This window comes from Rhea americana, unplaced genomic scaffold (genome assembly GCF_003343005.1).
Source record: "Rhea americana isolate MKP2758 unplaced genomic scaffold, rheAme1 scaffold_23, whole genome shotgun sequence".
Lineage (NCBI taxonomy): Eukaryota > Metazoa > Chordata > Aves > Rheiformes > Rheidae > Rhea > Rhea americana.
Window position 1 is genome coordinate 5,010,813 of NW_028186346.1, and position 17,068 is coordinate 5,027,880.

Here is a 17,068-nt window from a genome sequence, read left to right on the forward strand (position 1 = left end):
AGCCAGTAAAGCGCAACTTAGCACAGTTGCTTCTACCTTGTTAAAGGGGCGTTGAATCTGTCAATAYGCCAGACGCTCAGGTCTGTTCCACTGAGTACCTGGATTTCATGTCTTGCCTGTCCTCTCTGAACTTGCCAGCGTTATTTCAAAAGTTTCTGTAGTGCTCTTCCTAATTCACATAAGCTTTAAAAACTCTAGACTCCCTTTCCATTTATTTATCTGAATCAYTAATTTTAGCCGTTCAAATTCCTTATTTGATGCTTATGGGAGTAGAAGACTATTGAAGCCTTAAAACATTCTTGATCTTCCACAAGCGCTGGAGTACTATTGCCCAAACAAAAATTCTTCCAACTGAGTGACTTTATCAGCAACTATCAAAAGCTAAAAGAACTCTACCTATAGAGCAAGTGATTACTGATAGGGGAAGGATGTTTTTTGTTTTTTTTTTGTTTGTTTGTTTGTTTTTTTCCCTAAACAGTTTTCTTCAGTTGTGGGCCCTAAATCATAGTTTATAAAAATACCTAGCCATTGCATTCAATAAGAAATCATAAGATCTCTTAATGTAACACAAAAAGCATTGTAAACAATAGAGGCAATCTGCTTTGGYAACTCCAGGAATTATCTACCCTTCATCCCCTGGCAAAAGTGCTCAAAAGTTGTATTCAGTATCAAAAAACTAGAATCCGACACACGCTTCAGGCATCATAACGTTCCTATATTTTAGCTTCATTAGCTTATTTAACCATGAGGTAGTAACTAGCCTTCAATAGTGTCATTTTGAAAAACAAATTATCTCCTGAYGCTTAGGTGTTTTCCCATTTAAACTCATCCGTTCTTCTTGTGAATGTGAAATTGCATACTCTCTGTTTGCAGCTCTAGTATGTTTACAAAAAACATTAATGCGGATAAATGTCTAGTTACCTTTGCCTGGCTTTGTTTAACAGAAGGATGATCTGAGAATCCTGTGCAAGATCTGTGTAAGAAAATGACTTGTAGACTTGACTTCATGTTTTTATCACAGGGTTTGTGTACTGCTGTGACATTCTGTCGTTACCTTTTCTCTGCACAGACTTCAAAGTAATGCTGAGGGCAAGGGCTGGTACTCTCCAGTATAGATCAGATATGTTATTATGCCAAATGTTGTCTATTATTCTCTACAAATMTAGATCTTTTAGTCTCATGTATGGAATACATGCATGAGAATAAGATGTGTTGCACAGCTGGAATTTCTGATGAAATAAAGAATTAAGGAAGGTGACTTTCCTAGCRACTGTGTGTATGCATGTATGTACTGGGTGTGCACCTGCCTAGGCTCTTGAATTAGGACTTTATTTTTGCCTTAGTGATATCCATAAGACTGCATCTTCCAAATACGATGCTGGTAGTATTAAAAATAATAGAAAAGGCAAGTATTCCCCACACTGTAATTTTTTAACTCCTGATTTGAAGCATTCTTCCTAAGTATCTTTGGGCAGCAACCTTAGTCTTGTTATTTTATCATTCACTCCACTCTTAATTTTATTTATTTGCTACTTGTGTAAAGTTACTGACTTGTTTTGGGGAAGAAGGTCCCTTATTTGAAGTAATGCATTTATTTTGGCTTCAGAAAAGCAGTAAGCAGGATTTAAACCTTTATCTAGTGGAGATCTTATTCCCTTCTTTTGATCATCATGAAATAGTTTGTATTACTTCCAGGAAGAACATYTTTCAGGACAGTTTAGCATCTGTTGAGACTTCAAAGGTCTGGATTCAGTACTGATAAGATGCATCTTACCTGATATTAGGTATCTATAACAAAGTTTGTACGCAAAGAGTTGTCTGCACCCCATTCCGTGAAGAGAAGTAGGTGCATCTAAATTATGATGTATTTCATCATACAGAAATGTTTGACATGAAAGGAGACCACCACCTGAGAGCCATCTACTTTGTCARTTGCTGCAAGCTGACACACAGTTGTTAGTATTTCAAGCGTTCCTTCAGATGGTGTTTATTGTTACCCATGCARTGGCTCACCAAATAGCTGCAGTAGTTATGCTACAATGCAGCTACTTGGAGACACTTTGATTTCCTGGAATCTATTTTTTYCTGCTTCTAGAATCAAATAAATATAATATCTTTGTCCAGTAGTCAGACAGTCCCCCTGCTGCCTCATCACAGAATCACRCAATAGTTGAGGATAGGAGGAATCTCTGGAGATAACCTGCTCAAGCAGGKTCACCTAGAGCATGCTGCCCAGGACCTGGTCGACAGCTTATTATCTCCACAGGAGACTCCACAACCTCTCTGGGCAACTTGTTCCAGTTYTCAGWCACTTCACATTAAAAAAGCCTTTCCTTATATTCAGACAGACCTTCCTGAGTTTCAGTTTGTGCCTCATCCTGTCACTGGGCACCACCAGGAAAAGTCTGGCCCCATCCTCTTTACAYGCTCCCTTCAGATATTTGTGTGTGTTCATAAGATCCCCTCCCTTGGTCTTCTCCAGGCTGAACAGTTCCAGCCCTCCCAGCATTTCCTCATATGAAAGATACTCCAGTCCCTTCATCATCCTAGCAGCCCTTCACTGGACTCATGCAGGTACATCCACATCTTTCTTATACTGAGGAGCCCAGCACAGGATCCAGCATTCCCAGTGAGGCCTCAGCTGGGCTGAGTATAGGGGATAGGATCACCTCCCTTGACCTGCTGGCAATGTACCTTTGGATATCGTTGGCCTTCCTGGCCACAAGGGCACGTGGCTGGCTCATGGTCAACTTGTTGTCCMCCAGGATCCCCAGATCCTTCTCCACAGAGCTGCTTTCCAGCACCTCAGCCCCAAGCCTGTCCTGGTTATTCCTCCCCAGGGGCAGGCCTCTGTGCTTCCATTTGCTGAATTTCATGAGGTTCCCCTCTGCCCATCTCTTCAGCTTGTTGAGGCCCCTCTGAATGGCAGCACAGTCCTCTCCGTTTTGTATCATCTGCACATTTGCTGAGGGTGCATCTGTCCCTTCATCTGCGTCACTGATGAATAAGTTGAACAAAACTGGACCCAGTGTTGACCCCTGGGCGACACCACCAGCTACAGGCCTCCAACTAACCTCTGTGCTACTGATCACAGCCCACTGCTACTCAGCCAGTTTTCAGTCCACCTCACTGCTCATCTAGCCTGTACTTCCCGAGCTTGCCTAGGAGGATGTTCTRRGAGACAGTATCAAAAGCCTTCCTGAAGTCAATGCAAACAACATCCACTGCTCTCCCCTCATCTATCCAGCCAACCATTCCATCATAGAAGGCTGTGAGGTTGGATCCATGCTGATCACCTTTTTATGCATCCACTTTCTTATGCACCTTTCCAGGGATGGAGGTGAGGCTGAGTGGCCTGATGTTCTCTGGGTCCTCCTACTTGCCCTTTTTGAAGGCTGGAGTGACACTTGCTTTCTTCCAGTCCCCAGGCACCTCTCCCCATYACCATRACCTTTCAAAGATGATGGAGATCAGCCTAGCAATGACATCYACCAACTTTCTCAGCACTCATGGGTGCATCCTGTCAGGGCGCACTGACTTGTTTACGTCCAGTTTGCTTAGTTGATCCCTAACCGAGTTGTCCCCCACCAAGGGAAACTCTTCCTCTCTCCAGACCTCCTGGTCTCTGTGGGCTAGGRTTCCTGAGGGCTGGTCTTACCAGTAAAGGCTGAGGGGAAGAAAGGCATTCAGTATTTCAGCCTTTTCTGTGTCYTTTGTCACCACGGTCTCTGCTCCATTCAGCAGTGGGCCCACATTTCCCCTGGTCTTCCCTTTACTACTCATGTACTTAATAGAAGCCCTTCTTACTGTCCTTGGCATCCCTTGGCAGATTAACTTCCAAATGGGCTTTGGCCTTTCTAGCCTTATCCCTACATATTTGGACAACATGTGAATATCATTTCAGCTCTCAACAAAAGTTCRTAAACAATGAGGTGTTTCATGTCAGGTCCATCATAAATTGTCTACTACCTAATCTACACTATTCAACTATGTGGTTTAGATGTTCCGAATTCCAGAGTGGTGCAATCTACCTCCATGCGTATCTCCCTTTGTCACTGGGTGAGGTAGATTTCTCTCTGGCCTCAGACTTCTGGATACTATTAACAGGTACAATACTAAGTTTTTCCCTCTTTGACACTACTGAACCCACTCTCCTCTGTCACAAGAGCCCTCATCACGAGACAGCAGGGTTACAGCCCTAGCATAAACTTGGTTTGCTCTTATTACAGGAAAAGTTCTTTACAGACTCTCTTTCGACATCAGAAGAGGTATGGGAATGGGAGAACTTTTCATGTCTGGAGAAAGCTGTGTATTTTTATACATTTAAATACAAAAATGCTAACCTCAGTAATAATACAATTATTAATGTAGGAAATCTAGATTTTGTCTCTCTAATTTTAGAACACTCTTCTGTATGTCATTTTCCACAGGCAGCGTTGTGTTTCTTCGTGGACCATGATGCCTATGTTTAGGGGGTTTACCCTTGTCAGTGCTTTGGCCTCCAGAATGATCTTTCTAATTACAGGTATTGCTACAGACAGGTATTGCTGATACTGAYAGTGATAATCCCTGTCAGAATTCCAGTGTTGGCAGGACTTATACGCTGTCTCCATAGAGCTGAGTTGGTTGGGCAACAAACTCTTTCCTGTAAAATACAGAATTAATTAACTCTAGCAGCTTCAATAGGCAGGATCTTTGCTGCCCCTAAGAAAASTCATGATTGTGCTAGAAATACACACTCTGCAAAGAACATGCTAAGTGGCCCTCTCTAGCAAGCATCACTAGATCCAGGTAACGATGGACGACATAATAATAGTGTTCTGCACAAAGAAGAGGCTGGGCAAAGATCATCTTTAAGATAGTATGTTTAACAAAATTCCTTCTTGCTATACAGAGAAGAAATCAAATGCCCTCTTAGCTATTCTACTTAGAAAACTAGACTGTGAGTGGGCAGCTTGGGATGACAATCTCACAGTGCTCTTTCAAGACTGGAGCTCATGTAAAATCCATCTCTTTTGGAGGCAAGAGATAACAATTTCTGCTCTGAGGAGACTATCAGATCTGTTCCTAACATTATGGGTTAGGTCTGTAATGCAATGTTTTCCACATGTTTTCAAGAAGGTATGGTAGSACCTAGCATATTCAAGGCAGTTTTGATTTTCATGATTTTGCTTTCTCACTCAAGTAGCTATCTGTGACCTTGCTTCAAGTACAGTGAATTTTTGCCTCTAGTAAACCACGAAATCAAAATGTCTTTGGACAATGTCATAGAAYCATGGAATCAGTAGGGTTGGAAGGGACCTCTRGAGATCATCCAGTCCAACCTCCCTGCTTAGCAGGATCACCTACAGCATGGTAGACAGGGTTGCATCCAAGCAGGCCTTGAAGATCTCCAGAGAAGGAGACTCCACAACCTCTCTGGGCAACCTGTGCCAGGGCTCCGTCACTCTCACAGGGAAGAAATTCCCCCTCACGGTCAGGTGGAACTTCCTGTGCTTCAATTTCTGCCCATTGCCTCTTGTCCTGTCACGTGGGACAACTGAAAAGAGTTTGTCCCCGTCCCCTTGACACCCTCCCTTCAGGTACTTGTACACACTGATAAGATCCCCCCTCAGTCTTCTCTTCCCCAGGCTGAAGASGCCCAGCTCTCGCAGCTGTTCCTCACAGGGCAGGTGCTCCAGCCCTCTGATCATCTTCATAGCCCTACGCTGGACTCTCTCCAGTAGCTCCAKGTCTCTCTTGTCCTGGGGAGCCCACAACTGGACACAGGACTTGAGAGGAGGCTTCCCCAGGGCTGAGGAGAGGGGCAGGATCACCTCCCTCCACCTGCTGGCAACACTCTTCCCAATGGACCCCAGGAGACCATTGGCCTTCTTGGMCACAAGGACACATTGCTGGCTCATAGTCAAAATTCTTGTCCACYAGCACTCCCAGGWCCTTCTCTGCAGAGCTGCTCTCCAGAAGGTCAGCCCCCACCCTGTACTGGTGCATAAGGTTACTTCTCCCTAGGCGCAGGACTCACGAGGTTCCTCTCCACTCAACTCTCCAGCCTGAACAGGGCTCTCTGAAGGGCAGCACAGCCCTCTGKTGCATCAGCCATTCCTCCCAACTTGGTATCGTCAGCGAACTCGCAAACTTGCTGAGGAGGCACTCTGTCCCTTCGTCCAGGTCACTGATGAAAAAGTTGAACAGGATGGGACCCAGTACTGAGCCCTGGGGGATGCCACTAGCCACAGGCCTCCAGCTAGACTCCATGCCACTGATGACGACCCTCTGAGCTCTGCCTTTCAGCCAGTTCTCAATCCACCTCACTGTCCACTCATCTAACACACACTTCCCAAGCTTATCTAAGAGGATGTGATGGGAGACAGGGTCAAAAGCCTTGCTGAAGTCAAGGTACACAACGTCCACTGCTCTTCCCTCATCTACCCAGCCAGTCATTCCATCACACAAGGCTATCAGATCGGTTAAGCAGGATTTCCCCTTGGTGAATCCATGCTGGCTACTCCTGATCACCTTCTTTTCCTCCATATGTCTGCAGATGACATCCAGAATGAGCTGTCCCATCACCTTTCCAGGGATGGAGGTGAAGCTGACTGGCCTAGACTTGCCTGGGTCCTCTTTCCAGCCCTTTTTGAAGACTGGAGTGACATTGGCTTTCTTCCAGTCCTCAGGCACCTCTCCAGTTCTCCAAGACCTTTCAAAGATGATGGAAAGCAGCCTGGCAACAACATCTGCCAGCTCCCTCAGGACCCATGGGTGCATCTMATCTGGGCCCATGGATATGTGAACATCAAGCTTGCCCAAAATATCTCTAATCCTATCCTCCTCAACCAAAGGAAAGTCTTCCTTTCTCTCTTGCCTCCAGGCTCTAGTATTCTTGAGGGCTGCCCTTAGCAGTGAAGACTGAAGCAAAGAAGGCATTCAGTAACTCTGCCTTCATRTACTATTTTAAAAACTAACAGTAATTTTCCAACCAAAAAGGCTAATTCAGACCYGTGAAAAATGTGATTGCAAAACAGTATCTTGATTTGGGGAAGCTAATCTCTCCTCAATTACTTTAAGTAAAGTTGTGCAGTCACTATTTTTGAATATCTAATGATGATAAAATACCAAGAGACATTTTTAGTGGTGATTTTTGTAATGATAATTATCTGTATATGAATTATCATGCCAAAATAGTGTGCTTAGGAGTTGATATTTCTGAAAAGTTTAAAAGAAATTGCTAAAATGAGGCCAAATCAACAGTTAGCTTAAAGGATATGGATAGAATGTTTATATTTCACCAGTTCTGTGCTTCTAGTAAAGCTACTTCTGGCCGGTAGATGGAGATGATACAACCGAACATTAGAATGCTATGCATTTGTATTGAAGAACTTTGCTTACTTGATAGYCCCTTGATTCTCTCCATTCAGAATGGTAATATTAAAAGCCTGAAGGAAGGATTTTTCTTAAAAGCTTCTAAATAAGTCCATTTTACACTAAAGATGTAAAACTAACTTTTGTTTACTGACAAAGCACATGTACAGGGCAAGTAGTTTGTCTTAAGAACTGCTTACTGCAATCACAGAAGAGAAAAACAAGAGAGAGTGTTGTAATGTTTTAACCAGGTCTTCTCCATATTCCCATTTCTCTTGTCTTTAAAAAGTCTGAATCAAATATATATTGTTCCATATATTGTTGCATAAAAAATGTCTCATGGTAGATTGAGAGAGTTATAACAATTTTCTCCTTGCCACATGGGGAATACCACATTTCCTCATCTACAGGGTAAGGAGGAAATGAGTTTAATTCTAGGTTGCCTGCCAGTCTCTGGCAGCATGTGAAAAGGAACTGGGGCTATGCAGATGAGCTCCTGGGCTCTAAATTAACATCAAAAAAATGTGGATGTCTGTCTTAAAATGAACAAAAGCTTGACGATGACATTGTTGGGGATGGTAGAATGGAGATAAKAAAATACATTTAAAACTGAAAGACAAAAATGGGTAACTGGAAAGAAAACAGATATGAAATCCAAGAAGATGAAATCCCTTGTTTTATCTCATGGCTATTAAATAAAATTTTTTCACAGAATATTATTACCCTAAAACAAAACATATAAAATAGCCTAGACCAAAACATCAGATTCCTGGGAATCAGACTCAGCCTCTCACTCTTATGGCTGAATGTAAAACAGAATCCTCAGTAGTTGTGCACTATAACTGTTCTTTCCTAAGATAAACATTTAATAAAGTTTTATAAGTCCTAATATGTGTAAAAGTGTATTTTWGTCCTGGCTTATTTGTCACTGATCTTGTCTATAGTATTTAGTCTGCTGGAATCTGAGTTCCTTTTTAGTCCTTTGGAAAARATTCTTTGTTTTCAGTTGTGTGTTCTGAGTTTGCTTTTTCCTTCTTTAACCCAGCTGCCAACATTTTTCCTTATGAGAAGGGTATTGAAAATTCAACATAACAGCAAATATCTGGGCTTCATGCCTCAACTACAAGACCTGGGCACTTAAAGATGTTCTCTTTTCCTTATTTTGAAATACAGCCACTAACTTCCTAATACACGCAAGCTCTCATCAAATCTTTTGAAAAGGGTTATGATTAATCTTGCCTTAAATCCTAAATTACTCTGGTAATACCGTAATTAGGGTGGAAAGGAATGGTTGTTGAATGGAAAGGGGGCAATGTTAAATGACTTTTTAAGCTGGTTTTACTTGCTAGAATTYCCATTTCTATTCCTTTCTAAGATGGGAGCTAAGCCTGCCGCTGCCTACTAAAGCAAGCAGTTGCTATTGCTACGGCTGCCCKGCTTAAAGACAAGCACCTCTACCTTGTTTACTGCACACAGTTCTGATGTTGGTACCTGAAAAGGGATAGAGCTGAACGAGAGAAGACTGAGAAAGACRTAAGAAGTGTGGAGTGCATCTACGCGAGGTGAAATGAAAAGAGGCTAGGACTGTTCAGATTGGAAAAAGGTGACAACTCCAAGGAGATGTCATAGAATAAGTAAATGAGGAACAGTTTGCTCTTTCTCTTAACATAAATGAGTACCCAATTGGGTAAATGAGTACCCAATAAAGCATTTCACAGGATGTGTAAAACCATCAGGAAGTACTTTTTCACACACTCCAGTTAAAGCACGAAACTCATTCCTGATGGACATTCCTGGAAGCCAAAAAAGAAGCAGACCAATTCCTTATGAACAGGATTATTAATGGTTATTGAGCATAGCACTCCTAATGAAATTTCTTGCTMAATAAGTTCATAAATCACTGGTTGTCAGAAGCTGTGAGAGTATGCTAGTGGAAAGATCACACTATATTAGTCCTGTTTCTTGTGTCCTTTCCCTCAGACTCCCTTTCTTTGTTTTCTGTTAGACACACAGTTCTTTCATTAGACTTAATATGACCATTTGTACACATCCTTCATTACACTACTCCTGTTGTCCACCTTTTTTCCCACAGTTTATATAGATCAGACTCTCCTTAGACATGTTATCTTTATAATGCTTGTGCAGTGCTTCATGAGATAGGAACGCTTTTTCACTTAGGTTGTACAAGATGAACAAGAATATGAATAAATAATAAAACATATCTCATTGCTAATGTTCATGTAGGCACTACCTCTGTGGCCATCAAAGGAAAAATTTCATTCTTACCTTGATAGTGATGAGCATCACACAAATACTACTCAAAAGACAAAGGAGAAATACATAACCAATAGAAACATAATAAAATGCTCTATTCTTTTTGTCTGCACTTTTTTCAAGGAACTAATGGATTTTTTAGGTATTCAAAGGTGGCAAATCTTAATGCTGACTTTTAGTAAATAAATTACTTTCTACTGCTCTTTGATCTTTTGTGTAAGGCATGTAGTGAGGCACTCTGGCTTTCCCTAGTAGAAAATTAAACCATTTTAATATTACTGTAGTTTTATGAGAACTGCAGTTCCTTTGTTGCTGGTCTGCCTCTTTAGGAGGAGGCATTACAGCAGGAAACAGGGATTAAGATTTCCTCTCCAGTGCCAGAGGGAGATATGGCACAATATAGATGTGCAATACTCAGTATTGTCGGCAACTATAGAGAGACTGCGGATGGAACAAACTAAATAGGCAGTGATAAAGCAATTAGAAATATCAGTGCATTTCAGAATTTAAAAGCAGGAGATGTTAGACATCTTTATGATGAAGAATTGGATAAATTTAGTACCAACTATTATTAAAAATCCTGGCGCATTAAAACATTTGCCAGGAACTACTCTGGCTAAGCCTGCCCTACTTGAGTGCAGTGAATTCAATCCAGTTATCTATTAAGCTCATGTTCACAGTGAAACCTAATATTTAATAAATAACATTATTTTTCTTTCTTTTTTTTTTTGCTTGTTTTCCTGAAAATAGCAAATGATCACAACAGAAAATTAAGAAATTTTTAGAGGATAAACATATCCTARAGGTTATTTGTAAACCAGAAATCACTGCTTTCTGTGCTTCTTTGCCAGACTAAACAGCGACTCTCATATTTAGAATAGTTATGAAGTGGAAAATGTACAACAAACTGAAAGACTGTGGAACATCATACTAAAGAGAATAAGCAGATATATGTGATATGCAGCCCGCTAACTGAGGAAACAGAAAGCAAGTGCTCATAACAACAGACGAGGAATTTTTTCCTCTTAAATATAGAAAACAAATTATCTAAGTGGAAGTAGTGATAATGAATTTTGAAAAAGTTGCTCGATTATATTAGGTGAAGAAATTGGACATGGGAAAAATTCATACCTTCTTCTCTTATACCCTGCATCTCAGAAAACTAAAAGACMCATCTCATCTGTAAACAAAAACTGTTTCTTGTGCATCCTTCAGCATCAGAACATAGAAAATTAGATAGCATTCATCATTCACATTCAGAAATAACAGGAAAAGCCCAAGTTGCTACAGACATACAACAGATTAAATAGGATCTTTGGACAGACGAGCTACCAGGGAAGAACAGGATCAACAACTCATCATCGGCAGGTTGATGAGAGCTGATGAAAGAAAAATTGTAGACTAAAGCTACCTGATCCTTAAGGAAACTTTTTTTTCCTGATTTGAAGGTAGGCTACAGCAGAAAGTAGACTGTGAAGATGATTTTTCTCATCTGTAAAATGGGAGTGATGCTTCCCATTATTCTTAATTCTATTTTTTGAAYTGTTCTTGTGTTTTCATGCACTAGAATTTTGATTCTGGAAAAAATAATTGCAGTGGATAGAAGATAAAATGCAGGAAAATAAATGCTTTTCAAATCTCTAATTACTTGATTATTTGATTTATTGAACATAAATTATGCAGATCTTGCTAAGCTATCCACAGTGAAATATTTTTTCTGTAAATTATTGAATATCTCTCACTTTCTGAACAGAAAGTTTCACAGATCCCTTCTGAAAAGGAATTTCATTAACTGTATTAAGTCCAAATAGAAAATAGATGGCTTTGTTTCTCTTCACTCTGATAACATACGAGAAACAAATAGATCACCCGGCCTCTGGTCTGACCTTTAGAAGAACTGGCTGATTTCAGATACTGCACTCTGAGATAGCAAGATCATATGCTGAACTGATGTTTGTCTTGACAGCTTTTACAGTTGTTCCCTCCAGCCAGATTTAGACAGTCTAAACATTAAAAAAAAAAAGAAAAATACGACAGTGACTAAAATGGCAATTAAGACATCTATAGTAACTACCCACTGCAAAAATAAATTGTCTGTCATCCAATATAAAGTTAGAAAGGACCCATGAGAGAGCCTCAGCGTGACAGAGCATTAGATAAGGTTGCCCCACCATCACTCACAAATGAGGATTATCCCAGAAGAATTTACACAAAAACACCATTATGTTCTAGATGCTTTGCCAAAAGTAACAGCAAAAACACAGGTTTGGGGGGAAGGGCCAGCTGGATATTACTTCCAAGGGAATCTTCTGCCTAATAATGTAAAAGCCATATTTAAAGTTCTATATTGTTCCGACATTTGTAATTGCAAGATAAGTCTGTTTAGTGGTGTTTACTCATGCCATAAATTCTGAGAGGCTGTAAAACCAGCACTTTTCCTCTGTTTTAGAACAATATCTGCTTATGTCAGTACAGGTATTTAAATGGTTCTTTTTTATAACTACATTAAATGACTTCCGAAATTTTAATTAATTTAGTGGCACAGCCAGTCTGAAAGTATRTCCTTCTTTTACAGATAATAGTTCGCTCTGAGCAAAATGACACAAGCACTGGAAAAAAATGAACTATGATGCTTGGAATTCACTCTAAATTCTGAATACTATGGACTTATTTCAAACAACAGATTTAGTTTTCTTCTCAAAAGTAGTATTGAAAGACTAACGTGGTTGTTCAGTTGTGTATTTTTAACCACATTTAATGGGGAGATTCTAGGCTTTTATTCCTGTCAAACACATTGCACTATGCATGACAGGCTTAATAGTACTTGATAGCAGCTCTTCTTTACTATTATTTTTATTTGCTCCTCAAAACATGAATTCGTTTCATATCTGCAAATATTTTCTCCTTCCGTTGCCACTTCTTCTCTTCCCTCATCATGACATAAAAGATGCATTGCTCCTAATAGGAATGTTGACATGGAAGGAAAACATATTTTGKCCTGATATCCAGTGTTCTCTTTCCCTTCATTCAGGAGAAAAGGTGAAATCTATGTAGTTTTRGGGAATCTAAATTGTTCGCTAATTTAAAGTGAACCTTTTAATCTAAAGTTTTAGGGATAATTCATCCATTAATGAGTTCACTGGTGATAATCTTAGCATGAAATAGAGCTAACARCAACTGCATTAATCTCAAAACAGACAAATACATTGGAAAAATACAATGCAAACATCAAGACCCTTAATGCATTAATACTGAAGGGAGAGAGATAATCTTGTCTAATATGATATGCAAAAGCTCCCTTTATATAAATTCTTGAGTACTATGGAAACTTTTGCATGTCTCATTATAAAGCTTCTCTTTCAATTCATTATTATACACTTTAAATAGTCAGTAAATAACAAAATCTGTTCATTAGCTGGCTGTGCTTAAATAGCTTCTTTTCAATGGCTTCTTTCAAATAAAATTCCTGAAATTTAAGAATATAAATGGACTCACTTGCTATTTGGCTGATCTTTAATTTGTTTTTTTTTCCTTTGTTTTTCTCTTGAAAGAGAAGACATAATCTACAATTAGGATTACACATTATTACAAAAATTRTTAACCACCACTGCTCCTAGCTACAGTTTGATGTTGCATTTGGATGTAGAAACAAGAAGAATTAACAATTCAACATTAGTAACCTCAGCAAAAAAAAAACTATGATACCTTTAATACCCGCTGAYAGTAATATATTGAAAAGTCATAGATAAAAATAAATTGCAAGCAAAAGTCACTGATGTGGGGCAAAGAATGCACACGAGGAAATGTGTAATAAAAATAATGGTGAAATGATACAGAAAGAATTGGATGGAGAACTCTGGCATACTCTTGTAACTGAACTAACAAAGACATAGGAGTTAACAAGACTTAATACAAAGATACACAACAGACAGTCTAAAACTGACTAATCAAATGCCTCAGGTTTGCAAAATTGACCCCCAAATCACATTTACACAAGAACACACTGATAATTCCAGCACAAAAGTATTTGCTGAAAGGGTCTGTGAAAAAAAAATTCAGGCTCCCGGGAAAACATCTGTGGAATGTTTTATGAAAAAGAATTACTAGACAAAAGACTTAGCTGATATCACATTTTTCTATTAGGGCAGCATCTCAGCTTCTCTCTTTAATAAAACTGAAAAGATTTGAACTCAACATATTTTTAATGTAATTTGCAGAAGGGACATAGATTTTAAGGCCAGAAGGACCAGTTAAGAATCTAGTTTGACTTTTGTGTAAACCAGACCATAGAATTTAATTCACATTCTTGGGGTTTGAGTCCAATCACTGAGTTTGACTAAGCACAGATGGACAAGTTACCAGAAGGCAGGTGAAAATGTGAATTTACAGGTACTCTACCATAACTGTCTGTATACATACACACCTTCTAGAACCCTACAGTAAATGTAAGGAAGCTTCAATGAAAAAATAACCACGAAACATCGCAGCACAAAAGTGAATTCTAAAAAGTGAAGGCTTTCCACAAATCAGTATTTGCATCCACTCTAGCTGTTGTTCTTTCTTTCCTCGCAGCGGAAGAGACAGAAGGAASAGAGAGACAATCTCGCAAGGCAGCAGAACTCTCTTACGTATTTTTCTGCTTCCCTTCCCTTGGGTTCTGCCTTATCAGGTAAAGCGGCCGTGAACCGTGGTGCCACTTTGGGATTGCCTTTTCGGCAGCTCAGTTCCAGCTCTTCTATGCGGGTGGATGCAGACAAGGCTTATCTTTTCTTCTTTCAAAGAGCGAACCAAGCAGAACCATTTTTCAAATTTCAGACACTTTTCAAAAACAAATACCTTCTCTCTCAAATTCTGATGGTTTTTTGATGTCCCAGCAAACTCCGCATGTCATTCAGTAAGGAAAAAAATGTGACCCTGTGTACTACAGGAGTCTAACAGCGACAGTGAATGCTCTTCTTAGCATTCACATCAGAAGAGTGCAAGCTGCTGCTATGTGTAATTTCCAAGAGAGAAATCCTTTCCAGAGAAAAATTGCTACTTAGTACTGTAAAAAGAGTCAATGGATGGGGGAAAGATGACTTTATGACTGACTGGATAAATGCCACGCAGGACAGACAGTAGAGTCTGTTTAGATGTTAGTTCCTGGTTGTGCCTGCTACTTTCAAAAGATCTCTGACTATCAGATGCAAGGGTCAAATAAATAAAACACATACAGGCACATACGAACATATGGTTCCTGGAGAAATGAACAACATGTTGCCATCTTTGATGTTTCAGTAAGTACACCATTCAGGACAATACTTCACTGTTGCTTTTTGCAGCTCAGTAATAAATGTACAGTAGCTGCAGGGCAATCTGTTACTTCTGGTAGCATTGAGAAAAGTTTCAAGGTCACTCAAACTTGGAAGGCACTGAAGATGATCTCACTCATTTGATACAGATTACAACAACTCTTTGTTAGGTGTGAATGAAGCATTAGTGATTTGAAAGTGTACATAAAATGTACCAGGAAATTCCAAGTGCTACTGCTGACCGTTGCTTACCCTAATTGTACCTTAACTAACACTTAAAGCTGTTGACAGAAGTGTCTGAAAAAAGTTTTTTWAAATTACTTTAGTGCTTTTTAATCACAGTTCATATTGTTAGAATGTGAACGTTAAACTTTTTTACAGGTAGATCATAGATTCTTTCAGGAAAAAGTCTGGGGCAAATAACAGTGGTCACTGTCCTATCAAATACCAACAGCTAAGGACGATTCCCAGCCTTTCAGTCAGTAATCTACGTAYGTTGGCTAAAGTTTCAGAACTGACTGAGGAAATGAAGTTTGCCACCTGATCTCACAAARTTGGCTGGCACATGCACCGAGGTATCTGTAGTGAGGTGTTTGTGCATAGAGGCAGTACTGTCAACAGCAGAGGAGTCCTTCTTTTGGAATTAGGCATGGGCAAGCCTTAGAGGAGAAAATATTTATAGCGTTGACATATCTTTCCTCTTTCCTCCAAGGATGAAAAAGCGGAGCTAGCTGGGCTCCTCAAATGGTCTATAAGTGCTAGGTGCTCAGAAGGGTCTGGATTACTTTGCACGCTCCTGCTTCACTGCTCCCTGCTGGGTTACTGAGGGGACTTCAAAGACCTGAAGTCTTTCCTTTGTGTCACTCATACAGGTGCACCATCCAGTCATCTTCCAAGTGAATTTTGGGTAGAATCTAGAAAAAGGCCTAAAGAGATACACATCCTAATGCTGCAGCTGTGTAAATGGAGAGCGGTGTTGTAAGAGCAGATAGTTACGCTGGTCCTAGATGCGTCTGAGACCTTTTCATCATAGCTCCAGGTCTTCTCTGAGGGAATGCACAGCATCTCTGGAAAAGGTGTCCTCTCAGACCCAGCTTTTGCCTGGCGTCTCCTTTCAATTGACAGACCGGAGACCTTTTTGAGAGAGCCCTCCAAGCGCAGACTGCTACTACTTGTTCAGTTTTACAGTGCTGTGGTCTGTGGTCATTTAATGAGGGAGAACACAGGTTACTTGACCAATAACCAGAAAATGTGAAGGCGCTACCTAGCCCTTTGGTTTCTCTGGTGCCCAAGAGCATGGGGTCTTAGAGCATGACTGAATGTGAAGGGCTGCCTCCCAGTAAACCTGACGGAGGGATGCAGGTCCCGTCCTTCAGAGATGCAGGTCCCCCTCCAAGGGCAGCAAGGCCCGGCCCGCCTGCTGGGCGCCCATGTCCCCGCTTCGCACGCTCCTAATGCTGGGAGACACCCTCCGTGCCCCCAAAAGGGGGGACACGATCCTGGGGGTCCCCGCTCCCCCAGGGCCAGCACACCCAAGCGGGGAGCCAGGCGCCCCCGCCGCCCCGCCTGCCGGAGGAGGAGGAGGAGGAGGAGGAAGAGGAGGGGAGGTGCCGCACCCCCGGTACTGCACCCGGCGCAGGGCGATGGTCCCCCTCCTCCTCGTCCTCCTCCTGCTCCTGCTCCTGCCCGCCCCCGGGCCGCCCCGGCCGCTCGCCACGGCGCGCCGCCGCCTGTGAACGCTGGAGGGGGCTCTCGGCCGCCTCCTGCCGCCGGCGGCTCCCCCTCCGGGAGGGGGCAGGGTTAGGGGAGGTGCAGCCGCGGCGGAGCGGCGTCCAGTTCCCGCTCCCCCGGTCCGCAGGCGGCAGCAGGCTCCGCCGGCGCCCGCCCGCCCTCCTCCTCCTCCTCGGCGCCCAGCCCGCCGGACTCCCCCTTGCAAAGCCGGACATGGCGACCCTGCTCCTGCGAGCCCCCCGCTGTCCTCCTCCTCCTCCTCCCCCCGCCGCCGCCACCACTCCTGCTGCCGCCGCCTTCTCCTCCTCCTCCTCCTCCCCGCGGAGCTTTTAATGGCTCGGACCTCCGGCGGCCAAGCCCGACTGCCCCTGCACCAGCCGCAGCGAGGAGAGCCGGCGGGAGCCCGCGCAGCC